General features: G+C 45.9%; 1 protein-coding gene across 5 annotated transcripts in view; it reads right to left on the reverse strand.

The window, feature by feature from the left end:
• SppL (signal peptide peptidase-like protein) overlaps nucleotides 1-23,415 on the reverse strand; it is a 129,858-nt gene that overhangs the window by 88,595 nt on the left and 17,848 nt on the right. Inside the window, exon 1 of one of the 5 annotated variants that reach the window (XM_071692324.1) lies at nucleotides 13,769-13,865. The exons of the other annotated variants lie outside the window; for them this stretch is intronic. The gene's annotated coding sequence lies outside the window, so the exon portion shown is untranslated. Of the gene's footprint in view, nucleotides 1-13,768; nucleotides 13,866-23,415 lie in introns of those variants that run through there. 5 annotated transcript variants of the gene reach the window in all.

A 23,415-nucleotide genomic window follows, 5' to 3' on the forward strand; every position in this document is an offset into this window, starting at 1 on the left:
TGACCTCAGGTCATCAGGCGTCCCTGCCACTGGAGGACTGGATCCCGGGGTAACGCGATGGGCTGCTGCTTCCTACAGTCTGTGTGTTTGTGTGGAGAGCAGGCACTCGAGGATCGACCGTCTTCACTGGAGAAGTCTCATCCCTCCTCTAAGTCTTCCCATCTTCCTATAACCTTCTTAACTTTGACGGTCTTACCTACGAACACACCTGCGGAGACCTGTGATGAAAATTAAGGTCACCCGAAATGGCCTCTGATAGAGGCATGTTTGACTCGAGCTATTTCGTATAACATACAAACCTCCAACAGCCACAGGTTCGAACCCGGGACCCCCTGCGTGGCAGGACGGGAGCGCTACCGCTAGGCTAAGATCGCCCCTAATATGGAAATGACTATTTGAATACACTTCGTCTCACATTGGTGAGCAACGAAGTCTAGACCAGTCAAATCCCATCAGGCTCACACAACCAGCAGCTAGCATTATACATACATACATACATACATATATATATATATATATATATATATATATATATATATATATATATATATATATATATATATATATATATATGCATATATATTTCAACCTCCTGCAATAGCATGCACACCCCCCCCCTCACACTAGGAACAAATATGCACATCTTTCAGTTCAATCCGCCAGTATTCCTCTGTAGAGTACACAGAAGGGCAGCGCCACAGAGCACCATGCTCTCCAGTCGCTTCGCAGCAGAGGACACACACTTGTTAACAATATGCCTTTCACCGGCTTCGCAGTGGAGAGCATAACAAATATATGCCCTTCAGTTGCTTCACATTGGAGGGCATAACACACCAATATGCCCTTCACCTACTTCGCTGTGGAGGGTATAGCCAAACTACACAAGACAATGTCGAGTCCCTGGGTGGGGTGGGGGGGAGGGAGTCCTTGCCAGGCCTTCCCCTCTCACACACTACTGACGAAGGACGCGCGCCGCCCATCCTAATTGGCTCTCTACTGTATCCTGCTCCCTCCCCCCAGGTTAACGGAGGGGATTACCCGCGATAACTTGGCTAACGGAGATAGGATTTCCCACCATAACTAGGGTTAATGGGGGGATTACCCGCGGTAACTGGGTTAACGGAGGTAGGATTTCCAACCATAACTAGGTTAATGGAGGGGATTACCTAACATAACTGGGTTAACGATGGGGTTTGGGGGATTTAACCTCCGTCAGTGAGTTAACCAGGTTAACGGAGAGGTTTGATTACCCCCGCCGTCACTTCGTTACTGGCGGGGAACTACCAGATCAGACCCACATCAACGGAGGGAAAGGGGGGAGGGGGAGGGGATCAACCTGCATAACGAGGCTACTCAAGGTCACTCGTCGTGGAGGCTCCGGCTAACTATGGACAACAGTTGCTGGAATAGCGAGGCCAATCGAGAGCATAAGAGCTTTCTGTAACGTGGGATACGCGTGTTGTTAGCTGATGATAACTGGGCCAATCCTTAAGGGGGGCTGACTGCAGGATAACAAGGGCGTTTTACACCAGGCGTTACGTAACGGGTTCAGGTGAGGCGGGAGCGGGGCGGCCGCTGACGAGGCCGGTGTGGGTGTGTGTGTGTGTGTGTGACGGCGGAGGTGGGGGAGCGGGCTAGTTGGAGACGAGGCTGGAGACAACAGGATCCACCCTTAACCTGTCTCTCTGTCTGGCGTGCCCATACTTACCCTGGAGACCACGACCTTACACAATCGCAAGTCTCAGTTTTAATAACACTTATGAAACGCCCCCAGCACGACGGCGGTACGACCCCTGAGCACGGAGGTACGGCCGGCCCCTGGGGCACGGCGGCGGTACGACCCCTGAGCACGGAGGTACGGCCGGCCCCTGGGGCACGGCGGCGGTACGACCCCTGAGCACGGAGGTACGGCCGGCTCTTGAGGCACGGCGGCGGTACGACCACTAAGCAGCGAGGTACGGCCGGCCCTTGGGGCACGGCGGCGGTACGACACCACTGAGACACGGTGGTATGACCCTCGAGCACGCACGTCACCACTGACCCTTGACGACGATGGCCTGGCTTTCAAACCTTGAGCCTTAAGGAGTGAACTGGTGGGGCTAGGATAAAGGGAAATGGGGGGAGGGGGGGCAGAAGTTAGGATAAGGGGGGGAGGAGATGCTAGGATATAGGGAGGGGGAGGGAGAGAAGCTAGGGTGAAGGGATAAGAAGGGAGTATGAAGGCTGGCAGGACTTAGAATGAGCGTTTAAAAGGGAATTATGATGAAGGCAATATAATGTGACAATGGCGGGTCGAGAGATCTGATCAGGGGTGGGTGCGTGGCGCGTGCGTGTGTTTGTGTGTGTGCTTACGGTGTAATAATGACTGAGTTAAACACAGAGGCATGGCTATAATGACTTATGACAACTCCTGCAGACAGGGGATCCCCCATAGGGGAGAAACTCTCTCTCTCTCTCTCTCTCTCTCTCTCTCTCTCTCTCTCTCTCTCTCTCTCTCTCTCTCTCTCTCTCCCACACACACACACACACACACACACAGCGTACAAAATAAGTACATCACACGTCCAAGGGCTTATCGTAACCTACAATCTAATCTCACCTGACCACACTTGACGTAAAGCAAACGAAATCTTACCTACCCGGGACAGACCAAGCCCGTCGCCGTCCACCAAAAGTCCGAGCCCAAACCTACCTCACCCCCCCCCCCTTCCCCTCCCCTAACGACGACGACGCCAGAGGCCTTTCCCAACGCCTGTGTCATGCCACACTGTTAACCTGACCTTACCTCCACGTGGGCCAAGGATACCACCACTTTTAATAACGCCTCTAAAGCATCTCTCTCTCTCTCTCTCTCTCTCTCTCTCTCTCTCTCTCTCTCTCTCTCTCTCTCTCTCTCTCTCTCTTACTTCTTTCACAGTCTACTCTGGCTTACAAAAAAAAGCACCCACTGAGTATCATTCTTCCAATTCTATGTCTAATGCATGTAATTATCAAGCTATTGTTTGACGTGACAATGACAGTTAAGGGAACGTCTATATTAATCACTCATATGTCCTTGAGTACGACGACGGGACGATCCTTCAACACAACGGCACGGCCCTTGAGCACGACGGTACGGCCCCTGAGCACGACGGTACAGCCCCTGGAGCACGACGGTACGAACCCTGAGCACGACGGTACGGCCCCTGAGCACGACGGTACGGCCCTTGTGCACGACGGCACGGCCCTTGAGCACGACGGTACGGCCCCTGGATTACACAACTCGACCAATGACTTGTCCTCTTGAAGGTCAATCCGATCACGCCAGTACTGTCGTCCTCAAGGACGATACAGTCGCACTCAACGTTCGCAACGTAATGTTAGTTTAGATCTTATCATCATATACTCATGGTATAGAAAAAAAAATATCTATATGTATAATACCAGCCGAGTGGCCCCATAACCTAGTTTCCCGACCCTGAACGAGTTCCGGGGGGACAGAGTAGTGCCCCCGCAGGAGACAAGTGTTGGCGGGAGTGCAATATTAGCACACCATTGTTTACAGTTCGCTCGGGGGAGCGGAAGCAGAGGTCAAAATATACATACTCTTCCAAGGACTGGCTCAGTAATGGGGTTGCCGCCCCACGCAGTCACATCATCTTTCACGATATTCATTTCTCTATTTTCTAGAACACTTGGAGAAATGGGGTACTAGCAACATCCACGTTCTCTCCTACGTGAAGGCAGCAAAAGGTGACTTGCAAGATTAGGAGAGAGAGAGAGAGAGAGAGAGAGAGAGAGAGAGAGAGAGAGAGAGAGAGAGAGAGAGAGAGAGAGAGAGACATCCACGCATACAGTATCATTTTCAAAAAGCTGGAACAATCGGAGCCAGGCAAGGGGGGGGGATTTTCTATCGAAGGCTGAGTCGTTGGTTCCTGGCGCTATTGCCGATAAAACAGAAAAGACAAGCAGTAAATTAAACATATATATATATATATATATATATATATATATATATATATATATATATATATATATATAATGCACGTAGTGAACGGTGGAGGGAATATGATGAACGCAGGTGGGGTAGAGTCGACGAGGCTACTCGTGTAAACAAATGACCGCCAGAGAACTTGATTCAGCGAGCGGGTTAGTTTTTTCCCGCGCTCTGAGAAGTGGCGCGGCAACCTCGCCCTTAATGTTGGGACGGGGGGCCTTCCAGAACCCGCCTGCCGCCCTGGGGGTCTTCCGGGATACGCCTTTACTGCACGTACGGCATATCCCTCTATCACCCCCCCCCCCACCCACAGGGTACATACCCACCACACCAGCCGTTACGAAACTCAGCTGGAGTCGATGTTGCTGTTTTCCTTCCTCCTCCTTATAGAATATCTAGTTTCTCTACTCTTGGGAGATGTTTCTGACGTACTTTGTGTACATTTCTCGAATCATATGAAGATTCGCCCACACCCCTAACGCTTTTTTTTTTTCCTATGGTCCAATTAAATTCAAGGACAAACCTAGCCTTACCTAACCTAGCCTAGCCTTGAAAAAAAACATGGAGGTAGGGGATCTTCAGCTGATCCAAATTCTCTTTAAACTGGGATTAAAAAAACGATATGAAATAAATGTAAAGTTCCAGCGAAGTTTTATCAAGACTTTACCAAGCCCGACACAACCTTTTCTAAAGGTTAATTAAGAGTTACTATTCCACCCGACCCTTTACGGAAGAGTGCGACGCGACCGCTGAGAACGGCGATATGGTATGCTTGTCAGGGGGGTGGTGGCGGCGTCGGGTGGCAAGAGCCTTACGTGCCAAGCGAGACATCTGGCTCGGAGCCCTTACTCCAGATTCGCCGGGGTCGCATCGTCAGTACCCACCCATCGTTACATCAATGCTCGCAGACCCACCCATGAACCCGAAATGTGTGTGTCTGTCTGTCTGATGGCCAGGGGAGAGGTAGGACCTTGTTCGCCTTGAAGGTTTTTGGGGGGCAATGGGGCTGGGCGCTTCCGCTTTGCTTATAAATAGTACCAATACCTGAAGTCGGTGATAACAATGCTGCGGACTGGCTCTTATCATACTACTGGGTACGAAGGGTACGATCCTTGAGCGTGTAGGTAGGATCCATGGGTACGATGGGTGTATGACCCTTGAGCGCGAAGGTAAGACCCACGAGGGAGCGCGAAGGTAAGACCCACGAGGGAGCGCGAAGGTAAGGACCCACGAGGGAGTGCGAAGGTAAGGACCCACAGGGGCGAAGGGCATAAGACCCCTTAGCGAGAAGGCAGGACCCACGGGGACGAAGGGCATACGACCCTTGGGTTCTAACATATGAAAATTCATTCAAAGTTATCTATCATGAAGTTACTATGCAAGTTCCTTGAAAAACACTGTGACATTAAACTGTACGGCTTATATAGCGATCCACGATTACAAAAAAAAAAAAAAAAAAATATGAAATGGTATACACAAGCATGCTTTTCCATCAATACCAAACACCAAATTTGTTTTAAAATCAGAATCGTTAAAACATATTTCAAACGGAAATCATTAAACAATTAAATCATTAAGGCAGAATCTACAGGAAATAATGTCCTATGAGGATTAAAGGCAGGAAGGACATGCCTTAAAGTTCGAATGACTCCAAACGAAAACAGGCTTTCCGGATCGCGAAGCCGTAAACCACTTACAGCCGACAACGGTGAAGGAATACGGCAGCGTCACGAGCGATGTGCCACCAGTCCACCTTGATTAGCTGGGAGTAATTAAAACGCAAGGACTGGTTTACACCTAACCAGTACGTGCTGGGGTTGAGACACAGCTTGAATCTGCTTGGTTAGAACACAGCTCGGCCAGACACACCCAGAGTTTGCTAGGCTAACCACTGTCAGTATTTGCTAGGTTAAACGCCGCTAACATTTGCTGGAGGGATTACTTTCGTGGCACCCGTGAGGTGAGACGGAACCTCATCTCGATATATAAGGAAACAAAGCTCTTATTAAATACCCTTTGACCCACCCTTTGGGCACGGCGGTATAACGTGATGGCACGACCAGTTAATTTAGCAAGACGGTAACCTCCCTGGATGTGACGGCCTGGTCTCACGAGGTAGGTCAAAGGCCAAGTCATCACATCCAAAGGTCGCAGAGTCGTGCTCGGCAGGTCATAACGTGTCCTCAAGGATTGTCAAGGTTTTGAAACACAAGTAACTACATTCAATCCTGTGCGCAACATACACAGCATCGAATGATCATGCAATACGCTTACAAGTAACATAAGAAAATCATACTTTGAGACGTTTATATCTCTCGGTGATACTCATGTGCAATATCTTTCAATGATAATCAAGTGCATTATCTTTTCAGAGATAACCATGTGCATTATCTTTTTCCTCCAAGATGTTTCAAGAAACTGCTTCACACGCCGTCTTATCATATGTATTTATAAGCAATTTAATGGCCATCAAGGGTGACAAAGCAGTAACCCCACACCCACACAACTCGCGTCAAAGAGAAAAATGCACAAAAATCTTATTTGTGCTTACTTAAATGACCAGTTACAAGAATGGGAGGTACCAGCTTGGAATTTCTGCCTCGAACGCTAACGGACTTGGGATAGATTCTGACCAAATACTCACTCAGTTATACCCTTATGTTGGAACATGTACAGGGGAGGAGTTGCTCTTTATCAAGCGGTATTCAAGTTCGACAACAGTACGAGCTAAGCTAAATGTACAGTTCAATTACGCCGAAGGACAATTGAAGAATAATGATACTGTACAACTTAATATAGCGACACTGCATTAAATTACGTTTTTCCGGTCTCGCTACCGGATGGGCTAATCTATCAATCCCTCGAGCACGACGGTACAACCCTTGAGCACGACGACGGTATCATGGTTATAATGGCCTGGCCTTTGACCGTCGCGTTCATAACACCGAAGCGACTGGTTTTACAACGCATCCATCAAATAAGCTAGCCTATCTAACCATACACCATACTTCGCACACTTGCTTTCGCACTACTATGCTTCAGCGGAGGACACCAAAATTAAAATGAAATAAAGGTCTTATCCCGTCTTCCTCGGAGAGTAAACATGGAAACAATAAACACCAACAAACACTGACAGACATTCAAGTCCAGCTAAAGCTGATGGTGATGGCGGGAAGAGTTCATAAATACATCTATCAGTTCCGCTATCACTTTGTTGCAATTGCCTTCTTATTTTACTTCCTACTCCACACGTGTCTTTAACTATCAAAAAAAGGGATAAAAACTAATAAAACTATCAAACACCTCATTCCAGAAATATATTTGTTTCAAAGAGAACGCCATACCAAATGGAATCCAACGTGGTTTCCTTAAATATATGAAAATATATTTCTATTACCATTCTTTGCCAAGTTACATTGCGATTCTACAAAGCCTGACGTATCCTTGGGGTTTAATGCTGTGACTAGTGAAGCAATAATAAATGCATTAAGTGGATGACTCTGGCGTGAAGAACAGTTTCAATGTTACACGGTGATGAACACTGGAAGCGCGTACAGAAAAAAAAAAAAAAAGAAACAGGATCGATAACATTCAAAACGAGAACAAGGAAGGGGCGGGGAGAGAGAGAGACAGACATGGGAAAGAGAAAGCGTGTGAAAGTGAACATGAGACAACTTTTACTTGCCACCGTCCATGCAGGTTGAGGCAACAGCGAAAGTTTATGGACCACATTACATACGGCACTGTACAACCACACAGGCCCGGCAGGTGAGGCTGCCCGCCCAGCAACGCACGCCTAACAACAACACGAGAGCACAACCTTTAACATCAGGTCCTTCTCTCACAGCTGAGACAAAAAGGACCTTTGCCTGTTCATGTCTTGTGGGAATGCAACACAGCTGCTTGCTAGTTTGCTTGTGAACTACATTATAAAAATCCTCCCAATACTTAAATAAGCCCCTCATCACGTCACAACATCTCCATTGTTGTCTTTCTCGTAATTCATGACGTAAACAAGACCCAGGGAAGAAGCATTTATGGGTTCCTTTCTTTAAGCCATTGTTGTTCGTCGGTCCACACGGCTGGTATTGTCACGCCCTACTGCCTGGCAAAAGAATAGTTCACGAGGGCTGATCCTCAGGTACAAGTCCCAACGGCCCAAGCTTGAGCGGATAGAGCAATGGCATAAGAGGATTTCTAAGTACGGAGGACCACAATGACGACCCTCGAGTCCCCTCCACATCGTCACCAAAACCTTGTCATAGTGAAGCCGCAAAATTTCAGCGCGGCTCGCCTTCGGTGCATTCACTGCCAATTTTTCTACCCCTGAGGCGACCATGGAGTAATCTAATAATCAGAAATGTACTTTGCAAAGCCTACATGGACATAACATAAAACATCTGTCCAAAGGTATATGACACTTCACCCTGCCTGAGCACAGAAAATGAAGAAACAACACACAACGTGACACGCGAGAACCACAAAACCGCGAAGGCGGAACGCCAGTGGAAGTGAAACCAGTCGAGTGACGCCATGGAATAAAAATGACGACCCACCCCAACGGCAACACCGTGCCGCAGAAACACAGCTTTCACTTTACCTCCCGTTAGTAATGATCATTACTCATCATTATACCTGAGATAATGCAGCTGGTACTATGGCTCTCCTTTCTTTTCCCACGACGTTCGTACTGGTGGTCAAGACTGACGGAAAAAAAAAAAAAAAGCCTAACGGAAATCCTCTTCAAAGGCTCCGGGGTTCACTGTGACGAGGTAAGCGAGAGCGGATGATTAGTTCACTTTCTCCAAACTCTCTTTTGTTTGGCTCTCACTCGCGCGCGCGCGCACACACACACACACACACACACACACACACTTACACACACACACACACACCTGTGGAAATGCAGCATGCACCAGGGCCCCTCCATCTCTTGCCTGCTGTTCCTCAATCACAACAAGAGGCGTGGAGAGGAGGAGGGGAGGTGCAGCGCAATGTTACATCAACCAACTTACTACATAGCCTAGTCTCGGTAGTGACGGCCATTTGTCTGCCGCCGGCTTGCTAACCTTATTCCCGTTATTTATGGCTTCTAAACTGACAAATCCGAGTCCATTTATTCCTACCGACTGGTTTTGCTACCATTTACGGCAAAAGGCAACGGCATACCTTGGCAGAGGCGTCACTTGTGGGCGCCCTCAATACAATGCCGACAAGCTGACCACTGAAGGTCTATCGGTGACCAACACTCACACGATGAACCAAATAACGGTCCTTTTTTTCCCCTCCTATATCTATTTACTTTATATTAGTGTCAAATGCAGTTCTTAAACATGTAAGATGAAGCTATATAGTTTGCTTCCTCTGTGGTTTCAGTACTTGTGAAGGAAACGAGAGTACGCTTGTGGAGCAGTTAAACTTAGAACTTAAGATTTCAAAATAAGGTCTGCCAGGGCCGTATTTTGCAATCCTGTGGTGTTATAAGTATAACCGCTCTTATACTTCTATTTTCTTAACCTCCTCTAGTCTTTAAACTCCAATGAAAACTAACTATACAGCTGTACACATGAAAATAAACATAAATATGACCAGGCAACGATACGACAATGTTTAGACTAAATTCCTCAATGATCGTTTAAAACTCAAGCATTAAATACCATTCATAGCTTGAGAATGGTTTTTGACATAACACCTCAATTAACCCAACCTCTCTAGAGAGAGAGAGAGAGAGAGAGAGAGAGAGAGAGAGAGAGAGAGAGAGAGAGAGAGAGAGAGAGAGAGAGAGAATTCGGAACAATGTGGTAAACAATGGTCGACGTGCTTCCAATGGTCTAAACCATGACATATGAAGCGGCCATGGGACACCATGGGAAGGTCTGCGGGGGCCTGTTTGTGGATAAGGAGCTGTGGGTTTCACATGACATGTAGAGAATGGACGTGAGCGAATGCGACCTTTCTTCGTTTGTTCTTGGCGCCATCTCGCAAACGAGGGAAACTATCTCTCAGACTCGCCGACCCCTTTGGCTCAAAAAGGAACAAGAATAACACCTAGTCTCCTATCGCTGTACTTTAGGGTCGTACCGTCGTACACGGGAATTCAAGTTAGTGAGAATGAAATGCGTTATTAAAAATATATATATCGACAAATGGTGGTACACTTTAAAAAAAGAAAAATACAAAATATCTTGTTCACGAATGTCTCATACACTGCAAATAATGGGGATATAGTTTTTGTCACATTGAGTCCAGTGCCTTCGGATACGTGTTAAATTTCAGAAACGTTTAATGAAAGAGCGGAGGAGACAGAAGTTGCTTCAGCGCTCCGCACGGAGAGAAATTTAAGCGGAAACTCTTTTAAATAGTTAGTACCGCGTCAAGAGAGCAGACACATCTGTTCCGCACTGCTGCTCACAGTCATGGAGACGAGCAGTGGGAAGTCAATGATGTATATGAATGTGGCAGTGAAGTACAGTTAAAGTGGCAGTGAAGCACATTTAAACTGGCAGTGAAGTACATTTAAAGTGGCAGTGAAGTACATTCAAAGTGGCAGTGAAGTACATTTAATGTGGCAGTGAAGTACATTTAAAGTTCAGTGAAGTACATTCAAAGTGCAGTGAAGTACATTTAATGTGGCAGTGAAGTACATCTAAAATGCAGTGAAGTACATTCAAAGTGGCAGTGAAGTACATTTAAAGACCCCCAATCATTCAGCACTTACAAATTGTAGCCTAGCTTCTTGTCCGCAAAGACAGTTGAAACTATGTCGATGAACTACCTACTGGTCTTGAAGAAACAAGTTTTACGGGGGAAAAAAAAAAAGTAGGAATACTTTCAATTAGCTGACCAGTTTATCAGCAACATCAAATTTTGTTTTAACCTGGATACGGTGGCACGATCCTTCAGCGCAAGATAATGGCCCGACAAGGGTCGTGCCGTCATGCTTAATGGTCGTACTATCATTAACGCGTTGAAACATTATTTTCCCCCCAGACATAACCAGTGGCACAAACTTATCATTCAACTACCTTAACACCATGGCATAAGTCAGCCATCATCATCCTAGGACCAAAAACCTTTACTGCGTTACTCGACGATTTCTCCACATACAGTAGATTCCGTAACCTGGCCGCTATGTAAAACGTTTGTACTCGGTGCTGCAACTATGTATTATGAAACTCCAACGCTGTACAAATACAGAGCTAAACGTTCACGTAATACATAACCTAAACATTTAAAGATTTTGTATTTCTCATACATATTCAGAAGGCTGTTTTGTGGAACAATAACAATAATAACAACAACAACAACAACAATAATAATAATAATAATAATAATAATAATAATAATAATAATAATAATAATCATAATTTTCCAAAAGAGGGTACAAAGAAGGGGGGGCCAAATGAAGATTTTCCCTCTAAGGCTCAGTCCTGTTCTTGGCGCTACCTCTGATGCGGGAAATGGCGCATATGTGTGGAAAAAAAACTATAATAACATAAATAATAACATAAACAAGATTATAAACAATAATAATACAAATCATTTCGTTCTTCCCGTTAGGCAGTGGGTTGGAGCATAGTGCTATACTCAAAACCCGTTTTCTTTTTTTCTCTCGTACCAATCTGAGCCAGTTTCTGAAACACTTCGGACCTGCTGGTCTCTGCTTCCTACACAGGAAACTTTATACTCAAGTACCTGCTTCGATCAGCGTGGGGTACTATAGTTACGTAAAATGGCTACTTAAACCTAACAGGCTGTTATACAGGTAATACATGTCATGCAGTTCAAGACACAATGACCCATAAACTTGCAAAACTAGGTTTGTGATATGGATAAATGAAGTGGTTACGTTATAGCTTGTCTTCCTCAACATCTAATCACCGAGGCATCACAAGTTCCGGCTGTTATGCGAGTGGAAATAAATAAAAAAAAGGCTCGCTAGGCGTGGTGATGACTCTTGCACTTGCTAAGCACCTAACCATGTCTTGCTACAATCAAGGGCACGCTTTAACAATTATCACCCTCACGTGCAAGTCTCTCTCTCTCTCTCTCTCTCTCTCTCTCTCTCTCTCTCTCTCTCTCTCTCTCTCTCTCTCTCAGCGGTGGCCGCTACGCGTTAAGCCTTGCGCCCCCTCTTCCCCCCCATTTTTTTTTTTTTTTTGCAAAATCTCGTCGTACATACGAACCGCCTTACTCTCTCCTCGACCAATTCAAAATACAACGTTTTCTTATCTTCCCCCTCCCTCCCCCCCCCCCACCCCACGTTCGCATGTGAAGATCACTGGGCGCAAGATACCGACTCCCACACTTGGAGAATTTTTCCTTAGTAAACTGTTATTTCATTCCACAATCTTAGATGGGGACCATGCAATACTGTTATGAACGATGAGGCTTCTCTACCAGCACATTAAATCACCCTTTCAGCACGACGGCTTGACCCACGGGTAGGAAGGTCATGGCCTGACCTTTTATGAGGTCTGGTCAAAGGCTTGGCCACCGTTATCGCGGGGGTCGCCGCCAGGGTCGTGCTCATGGATCGTACCGTTGAGCCCAAAGGGTTAAGAAAGTGGCTTACGTGTACAATCCCCCCCACCCCCCTCTCCCTATGACAAAAACAATAACAAACTATATTGTGACCCAACCCTTTTTTTTTCAATGAGGGGACGAGGACACTCTGGGTCCATGTCCCCACCCCACACCTGTCACCCTTACATGTCCAAGTATTGTACCCACTGTACTGGCGCTCTATATAACACGTCCCCAAATAATATTGTCATGTGACCATCTCCAACACCATCGCCCGAGACGTCTCGAGTATGTTTACATAAACAAATAAAAGCTTTTCGAATAGAGCACACACACACACACACACACACACACACACACACACACAAGGCAGTGTCACCACAAGGAGCTTGTTTGTCGAGCCTAAAGATCACACACAGAGACACCTGTTGCACTCTCTCCTCTTCCCTCCCTCCCTCAACCCACGCCTCATGGACGTAAATAATGTAAATAAACCCCAGGGTGCGTCATCCCTCGACGTAAACATAAGTAAGAGAAAATGTGCAGTCTCTAAGGTGGTAAACTTTATACTTCTCAAACACCAATGTTGCTCTTGTGAATTAGCTCCTTTCACACGAGAGGCAAGAGTCCTTAAGCATGACGGGACGACCCTTGAGCACAGCTGCACGACCCTCGGGCACGAAGGCACGACCCTCGACCACAATGACACGACCCTTGAACATACATTACGACTGTCTGGTCATCGTACTCGAGGGTGGTAGCAGCCGTGCACAAGGATTGTGGTACTTGGAAAGTGTTCACATCACCAGTCACATATTCCTGTAAGGCAAGACCAGCCAAATCGTCCGCACACGATGAATGGTATTCACACTGGCGCCTCCCCACGGGAGGTAACTCATGCACTGTGCACCTCTGTAGTCAGGCTGAGCGGCAGGACGATGCTCAGTGTCCAGCTCAAAAACCTTGACCCCACCCTCAAAGGGTCTTGTGCCTATCAGCCGAGCAATGAGGCACCAACAACACTCACCCCTCCGAACATGTGAGGTGTGGTGGGGTGAACTGCACAGTGGGGTGGCGAGGAGGGGTAGTGAGGTTTGTGTGAGGATGGTTTAGAGAGGGGTTCCAACCCTCCACCTTGGGGTACCTCTCCAGATTGACATCAACACCACTACCACGGGCTGCACGTGGTAGGCAGGGAGCTCCTAGAGTCCTCCTCGTGCACGCACGTGTGGGGGAATGGAAAGATGGGGTGGAGGAGGGACTCACTGGCACACACACACACAGACACGCGCGCGCGAACACCATCAGCCAAGAACCACTACTGCCCGACGAACACACACTGAAAGAGAGAGTCTTCAACTTCCCCCACCACACCTCCCTCCCCCTACTACCCCCCTGCCACCCTCCTACTCCACCACCCTTCCCCCACCCTCAGCTATCCAGTATGAGTGGGGGAGAGGGGATTGTGGTGGGGGTGGCAAGGCTGGGTGGTGGTGTCCATGACGGCTGTTCTGTTGCTGTTGTTGTTGGTAGTGGTGGTGGTGAGAGTGGTGTTGTCTGATGTTGGTGGTGGTGACAGTGGTGGTGGTGTAGTTTGATGTTGGTGGTGGTTGTGACAGTCACATGTTGGTGGCAGTGTCTTCTCTTGCTGGTGGCGGTAGTGGTGTTGTCTGCTGCTGTTGATGGTAGAAGCAGTGTTGTTGTTGTTGTTGGTGTTGGTGGTGGTGAGGACCACAAGTGAGGGCTAGTAACCTCCCCCACCATCAGGGGAAAAGCTGTTGGTGTTGGTGGGAGTAACAGTGAGGTCTGTCTCCCCATCACCACATGTAGCACACCACAAGTGCCCGTGTTATGTCTGTGTGTGTGTGTGTGTGTGTGTGTGTGTGTGTGTGTGTGTGTGTGTGTGTGCGTGCGTGCGTGCGTGCGTGCGTGCGTGCGTGCGTGCGTGCGTGCGTGCGTGCGTGCGTGCGTGCGTGCGTGCGTGTGTGTGTGTGTGTGTGACGACGGCGGGCGTGACGCTGGCCAACCGTCACACCTGCAGAAAGACGAGAGAGAGAGAGAGAGAGAGAGAGAGAGAGAGAGAGAGAGAGAGAGAGAGAGAGAGAGAGAGAGGACAATCGCTCACAACCAAACTAGAGTGAGTGAGAGTGACAGACTGGCTGGAGGAGCCACAGAAGCGCTGGCAGGCAGACAGGTTGGGTGGGGAGGGGAGAGGCTGGCTGGCTGGCCGACTCGCGCTGGTTTCCTTCCTGCCCAGTGAAAGTCGTCGATCCAACGGACGGACTCACGAGATGGGAAGGGGGGAAGGAGGAGGCGGGGGAAGGAGGGAGGGGGAGGTTGGGGAAGGCGGGAGGGGGGGGAGGAAGTGGGGGAAGGAGGGAGGGAGAAGTGGGGGGAAGAAGCCAGCAAGCGATGTCGCCAACCACCGCAAGATCTGCACTAGACATCTTTGCTGAGCGATCGTCGGTCCGTCAGTAGCGATGGCCTGTGCGAGCGTCGGTCCGTCAGTAGCGATGGCCTGTGCGATCGTCGGTCCGTCAGTAGCGATGGCCTGTGCGATCGTCGGTCCGTCAGTAGCGATGGCCTGTGCGATCGTCGGTCCGTCAGTAGCGATGGCCTGTGCGATCGTCGGTCCGTCAGTAGCGATGGCCTGTGCGATCGTCGGTCCGTCAGTAGCGATGGCTTGAGCGATCGTCGGTCCGTCAGTAGCGATGGTTTGAGCGATCGTCGGTCCGTCAGTAGCGATGGCTTGAGCGATCGTCGGTCCGTCAGTAGCGATGGCTTGAGCGATCGTCGGTCCGTCAGTAGCGATGGCTTGAGCGATCGTCGGCCCGTCAGTAGCGATGGCCTGTGCGATCGTCGGTCCGTTAGTAGCGACGGCTTGAGCGATCGTCGGCCCGTCAGTAGCGATGGCTTGAGCGATCGTCGGTCCGTCAGTAGCGATGAGTACACTACCCCCAACAAGTAAGTACACAACAGCAGCAGAGTACACTACTATAAAAGCTGAGTACGAGACTACAACAGCTGAGTACACTACCCCAACAGCTGTGTATACCACAACTGAGCATACTACTAGAACAGCTGAGTACACTTCCAACAGCTAGTACACTACCCCAACAGATGAACTCACGAAAACAGTTCAGCGCACAACAATAACAGCTGAGTCCGCTACTACAACATCTGAGTACACTAACACAACAGCTGAGTAAACTAACACAGCATCTGAGTACAATATTACAACAGCTGAGTACAGTACTAAAACAGCTGAGTACACCACCACCCCAAAAGGTAAGTACAATACTACAACCGCTGAAGACACTTACTACAACACCAGATACCATAACCTTACAACCCGAACACATCACCACAGCAGTAAACTACTTCTGGTGCATACAGCTGGATTATTTTTGTTTTTAGTCTTCATGGGTCTTCACCCCTCACAGCCCGGGGCTTGGCCCAGGCTGCTGAGTTGGGTTCGATGGTCGACCAAGCTGTTGGAGGCAGCAGCCCTCAACAGCCATGGCTGGTCTGGTAGACTCTGTAGGTGTAACCTGTCCAGTGCAATCTTGAACTTCTCTACTGTGCATCCTCCAATGTTTCTGATAGAAGCAAGCAAGGTGCTGAAGTCTTGTCTTGGACCCCAGCTGGATGTATGCGGTGTTCTCTCATTTCGTCTCCACCACAACAGCTGACTAGCTTAGCCCACTATTGCAGAGATAAAAAAAAAAAAAACTATTACAGACAACAAAAATAACCTCTTGCAACAACACTGGATGTTATCACCAACAAGGACAACTTCCGGCACCAACACTGGTTGTTTGCACCGACAAGGAAAATCTCTAGCAGCAATATTAACTGTTATCACCAGCCAAAGATAACCTCTACCGCCAACAATGGCTCTCATCACCAACAAAGATAACCTCCAGCGCCAACAATGGCTCTTATCACCAACAACTGTTGTTATCACCAACAAAGATAACACAACACCACCACTGGATGTTGTCATCAACAGATAACTCTTGGCGCCAACATTGGATGTTATCACCAACAAAAGTAACATGGCGCCAACATTAGATGTTATCACCTGCTGGGATAACCTTAGGCAACAACACAGGCTGTTCACACTAACATAGATAACATTTAGCTCCAACAATGGCTGTTATCACCAACAAAATCATCTGGCATTTATCACCAACAAAGACAACATCTGGCTCCAACACGGGCTGTTATCACCAACAAAGACAACTCGCTCAAACATTTGTTATCACCAACAAAGACAATTTCCTGCTCTAATACTGGCTGTTATCACCAACAAACACAATTTCTCGCCCCAACACCGACTGTTATCAAAAACAAAAGCTATACACCCGCACTTCCGGCAAGAGATCTGACCCTTCCGGTTCAAGATTTCCGGTCCACAGTGTATGCAGATAAGACGACTCCAGCACCTGGACCCTACACGCCGCCTTGCAAACCCTCAGTAACAGCAGGAACACACACACACACACACACACACACACACACACACATATATATATATATATATATATATATATATATATATATATATATTTTTTTTTTTTTTTTTTTTTTATACTTTGTCGCTGTCTCCCGCGTTTGCGAGGTAGCGCAAGGAAACAGACGAAAGAAATGGCCCAACCCCCCCCCCATACACATGTACATACATACGTCCACACACGCAAATATACATACCTACACAGCTTTCCATGGTTTACCCCAGACGCTTCACATGCCCTGATTCAATCCACTGACAGCACGTCAACCCCTGTATACCACATCGCTCCAATTCACTCTATTCCTTGCCCTCCTTTCACCCTCCTGCATGTTCAGGCCCCGATCACACAAAATCTTTTTCACTCCATCTTTCCACCTCCAATTTGGTCTCCCTCTTCTCCTCGTTCCCTCCACCTCCGACACATATATCCTCTTGGTCAATCTTTCCTCACTCATTCTCTCCATGTGCCCAAACCATTTCAAAACACCCTCTTCTGCTCTCTCAACCACGCTCTTTTTATTTCCACACATCTCTCTTACCCTTACGTTACTTACTCGATCAAACCACCTCACACCACACATTGTCCTCAAACATCTCATTTCCAGCACATCCATCCTCCTGCGCACAACTCTATCCATAGCCCACGCCTCGCAACCATACAACATTGTTGGAACCACTATTCCTTCAAACATACCCATTTTTGCTTTCCGAGACAATGTTCTCGACTTCCACACATTCTTCATAATATAATATATGTATATATATTATATTATATTATTATATTTTGCTTTGTCGCTGTCTCCCGCGCCTGCGAGGTAGTGCAAGGAAACAGACGAATACATGACACGCGTGTCGTGTCATATATATATATATATATATATATATATATATATATATATATATATATATATATATATATATATATATATTTTTTTCTTTTAAACTATTCGCCATTTTCCGCATTAGCGAGGTAGCGTTAAGAACAGAGGACTGGGCCTTTTTTGGAATATCCTCACCTGGCCCCCTCTGTTCCTTCTTTTGGAAAATTAAAAAAAAAAAAAAACGAGAGGGGAGGATTTCCAGCCCCCCGCTCCTTCCCCTTTTAGTCGCCTTCTACGACACGCAGGGAATACGTGGGAAGTATTCTTAATCCCCTATCCCCAGGGATATATATATATATATATATAAAGTTTGTTTCTAAATTGTTCTTACATTTTTCATATGTATATATATGTATGTGTGTGTGTGTGGGTGTATGTGCATATGTGTGTGTGTGTGTGTGTGTGTGTATATGTATATATATATGTATATTATCCCTGGGGATAGGGGTGAAAGAATACTTCCCACGTATTCCTCGCGTGTCGTAGAAAGCGACTAGAGGGGACGGGAGCGGGGGGCCGGAAATCCTCCCCTCCTTGTATTAACTTTCTAAAATGGGAAACAGAAGAAGGAGTCACGCGGGGAGTGATCATCCTCCTCGAAGGCTCAGAGTGGGGTGCCTAAATGTGTGTGGATGTAACCAAGATGTGAAAAAAGGAGAGATAGGTAGTATGTTTGAGGAAAGGAACCTGGATGTTTTGGCTCTGAGTGAAACGAAGCTCAAGGGTAAAGGGGAAGAGTGGTTTGGAAATGTCTGGGGAGTGAAGTCAGGGGTTAGTGAGAGGACAAGAGCAAGGGAAGGAGTAGCAATACTCCTGAAACAGGAGTTGTGGGAGTATGTGATAGAATGTAAGAAAGTAAATTCTCGATTAATATGGGTAAAACTGAAAGTTGATGGGGAGAGGTGGGTGATTATTGGTGCATATGCACCTGGGCATGAGAAGAAAGATCATGAGAGGCAAGTGTTTTGGGAGCAGCTAAATGAGTGTGTTAGCGGTTTTGATGCACGAGACCGGGTTATAGTGATGGGTGATTTGAATGCAAAGGTGAGTAATGTGGCAGTTGAGGGAATAATTGGTATGCATGGGGTGTTCAGTGTTGTAAATGGAAATGGTGAAGAGCTTGTAGATTTATGTGCTGAAAAAGGACTGATGATTGGGAATACCTGGTTTAAAAAGCGAGATATACATAAGTATACTTATGTAAGTAGGAGAGATGGCCAGAGAGCGTTATTGGATTACGTGTTAATTGACAGGCGTGCGAAAGAGAGACTTTTGGATGTTAATGTGCTGAGAGGTGCAACTGGAGGGATGTCTGATCATTATCTTGTGGAGGCTAAGGTGAAGATTAGTATGGGTTTTCAGAAAAGAGGAGTGAATGTTGGGGTGAAGAAGGTGGTGAGAGTAAGTGAGCTTGGGAAGGAGACCTGTGTGGGGAAGTACCAGGAGAGACTGTGTACAGAATGGAAAAAGGTGAGAACAATGGAAGTAAGGGGAGTCGGGGAGGAATGGGATGTATTTAGGGAATCAGTGATGGATTGCGCAAAAGATGCTTGTGGCATGAGAAGAGTGGGAGGTGGGCTGTTTAGAAAGGGTAGTGAGTGGTGGGATGAAGAAGTAAGAGTATTAGTGAAAGAGAAGAGAGAGGCATTTGGACGATTTTTGCAGGGAAAAAATGCAATTGAGTGGGAGAAGTATAAAAGAAAGAGACAGGAGGTCAAGAGAAAGGTGCAAGAGGTGAAAAAAAGGGCAAATGAGAGTTGGGGTGAGAGACTATCAGTAAATTTTAGGGAGAATAAAAAGATGTTCTGGAAGGAGGTAAATAGGGTGCGTAAGACAAGGGAGCAAATGGGAACTTCAGTGAAGGGCGTAAATGGGGAGGTGATAACAAGTAGCGGTGATGTGAGAAGGAGATGGAATGAGTATTTTGAAGGTTTGTTGAATGTGTCTGATGACAGAGTGGCAGATATAGGGTGTTTTGGTCGAGGTGGTGTACAAAGTGAGAGGGTTAGGGAAAATGATTTGGTAATCAAAGAGACGTATAAAAGCTGTCACGGAAAGTATCAAGCCGCAACATACAGCTGGATCGTATTACGCATGGTTACATAAAAACGTGATGTACTTACACAGCTTGAGTAATATTACATGTATGTACAGTACTACATGTGAGTCCCACCCAGGATGGCAATCTGCTGGCATTAGTAGTCCATATTAAACAAAGCACCAAGGAGTAAAATTTGAGTGCCATTACAGAGGTATTATTTGTTTTGAGTATTCATGGTCTTATATGGGGTGGCATGTGCTGAGTGGGTTGAATGGCCAATGTACAGAGCCCTCCAGATGGCGGCGTAGTCTGTAGGTGTAACGAGGAATCTTGATCAGGTTAATGTTTGTTTTGGGAAGAGAGTGTGAAGTGTCTGGAAGTGATCTTTTTCATTTCGCAACAAATGTGACTATGCTTTAGCATATTGCAGGATAAAATAAAAAATATTACAGACAAAAATGACTCTGTGCAAGGATTTATACAACAAGGGCTGGAGCCAATGTTGTTGACGACAGTGAAAATTTACGATGTAGCATTTAACGTGTATAAGAGAGGATAACTTGAATTGGTTCTCAAAAGATAATGAAGGTTTATCACCAACAAGGTTGTTTCAGATAACCCCAATGGTGTTATACAATTATTTTGGAATGGGTTGTACAAGAGTAAATGGCGCCAAATAGAGGCAATACTTGGGATAACCTTGGGCAACAAAGGCTGTTGAAGTAAAGATCAAATTGTTAGCTTCCAAACAAGGCTGTTGTCCCAACAAATCATGTGGAAATCACAAAATGGCACATTGGTAAAGGTGTATACACAAGACAACTTCGCAGTAACATTTGTATAAACAAGCAATTTTGGTACATAGGGGGTTATCAAATCAATTTGGAGGATGTTTACATAAGGGAAAAATCTGCGGTAAGATGGAAGTGTATGCAGATAATCTGACGAGTGGACCCTCACGCGGCTGAACCTGGTAAGCAGGAATAAAAACCAAATATATTGTAGATAGCTAAAAAATTTTTGGTTTGTCCTTTGCGTAATGCGAGTGTGGAACAGACAAAGAAACCATTTATCTCGCAAAGCAAAAAACTGTTTATGTTTAAGGACGTTCACATGCTGATAATCCACTGCGACGTCGTATACGCTATGTCATAGTTTGCGCATTAGGATGATGTTCGGGAAACAAATTTTTTATCACTTTACCAATTTGGTCTCCTTGTCTCGTTTCATCCGAGTATATACGTTGGTCAATCTTCCAATTCATGTGCCAAACATTAAAAACGATCTGCTCTCCAACAGTCACACAATTCTTTGAACTACGTTAGCACTCGATCAAACACTCACGAGACAATTGTCCAAACATTATTAAATGTGCTATATATATATATATATATATATATATATATATATATATATATATACACACGTGTGTGTGTGTCATTTACTAAAATTTCTTTTTCCTTTATTCACACTGGTCCAAAATATTGTTTTAACTGGTCCTGAAGATTGTTTTAACTAATTTCCAACTATAAGGAAAATAACACATATCTGATCACAATAAATAATCAACAATCGTTTTCACATCATCTTTTACATGTTAGCTGAGGCAGCAAGGGCATGTGCAAAGAGATGTCATCTCATTTACGCTACATGTAAGCCACGCTAACTGATACATGCCAACATATGAAACTGTTTGCATTAGTTTATGCGCCAATTACTTCAATTAATTACAATTAGTATGTACGAAAATTCTATAAAAAAATATATGAAGGACGGAACAAAAAGATTTTACATAATAATAAGAGTGTCATTTAACCCCGTGGACACCATGGGGTTACATTGTACACCCCCCCCCCCCCCCCCCGAGGAATGAAGGCCTGACCTTTAACCTAACCCTTCAGGGTCTGGTCAAAGGTCAAGGCCATCATCGCACAGCGCTCATGGGATGAGCGCTTACCTATCGCAGCTACCAACAACTTTCACCACTGGGAGGCTCAATCAAAAGCCCTTACAGCTATCTATCCTCCAAGCCTTCAGCATGCATGGAGGCGGTAAGAAATCAAGCAGCTTGAAGGGGGGGAAAAAATATTCAATCTTCTTAAGTCCTGGCTCAATCTACGACGTGGTTTCCGAGAGGATAACTTGAGATTTCAATCATTCAGACACCATTTGGCCTGTAGCGGCCATTTCAAATGTTGGATCGGTTTCAAATAAGGATAAGCGATAAAGGTCAATTTTGCAGAGCTTCGGTTCACCTAACCCAGCGGTGTCTGAGACTAAAATACTACAAGGCGACGGAAGCAATGATGACGACAGCTCAGCAGGCGAGCTTAAAAAAAAAAAAAAAAATCATACGGCTCTCAAAAGCCTGACTCAGCGATACTGTGTGTGGACACAAAGGAATTTCTGACGGGGTGGATATGTCTGGATCTTTATTTGTTTGTTGAATGATCTTAGGAGTAAGGGTAACTTAAAATTGCTGCCAAAATGCAGCCAGTGACGGAAAACGAGAATTAATTGATAAAAAAAAAAACTAGAAAAGTGAGATCGCACAGTGGTGAACAGGGCAAAAAGTTCCACAGAATGCACAATAACGGCAGACTGCGCAACGGACAACAGTTCTTACAATATGCAACGGTGACAATGGAAGACAAAACGTACGATGGATAACAAGAGCTCATCACAGGTCAGTCCGCACAATACTGGATCGTATAAAGAAGAGCGCCCAGCACTACTGCCCGCCACTAACACTCAAATGAACGGGCGACGGCCAACACCGCCAGCCATCCATATACCATTCCTTATATATATTAATTCCTTTCCCTCTATGCTATTCCAACCCCTCTTCCACCATTACCCTCCTTCCTTAATCTTTATTACTGTTACTACTACGGCAAAATGGCATGGTTCGCTCAACGCCAAACCGCATATGTTCTCGAATGAGCCTTAAACATCCATTTTGCCAATAACACCAATCTTTGACATATTTCACCAATTTTTTTTCATATATATATATATATATATATATATATATATATATATATATATATATATATATATATATATATTCAATACCTGCATGTTTAGTAAAAATAAACTATGCGTTAACAGTAACAGCTGCACACACACACACATAATCAATCATTATCATATAACCCTTGGACCCTTTCAACAGTGCTCCAGCAGTCTTACGGCTGCACTTTAATTAAAGCAGGAGCTGGGGAAACGACGGACTCCTTTGAAGCATGTTCTTCAGCGAGATTGTATGTACTACTTTCACTCCACTGACGTTGGTTACCTTATGCAGGCGGAAGACAGGAATACCGAAGCAAAAGTATATCAAACACAAGCAACCAATGCCAAAATAGTCTAGAGATACTGCATGCTAAAAGCGTGAGACGAGCAAAGTTGTCCGAAAATATCACAACAAACAGCCAACGTTGTAAAATTAAAAAAATAAATCAGACACATTACC

The sequence above is a fragment of the Panulirus ornatus genome, chromosome 4 (assembly GCF_036320965.1).
Source record: "Panulirus ornatus isolate Po-2019 chromosome 4, ASM3632096v1, whole genome shotgun sequence".
Classification (NCBI taxonomy): Eukaryota; Metazoa; Arthropoda; class Malacostraca; order Decapoda; family Palinuridae; genus Panulirus; species Panulirus ornatus.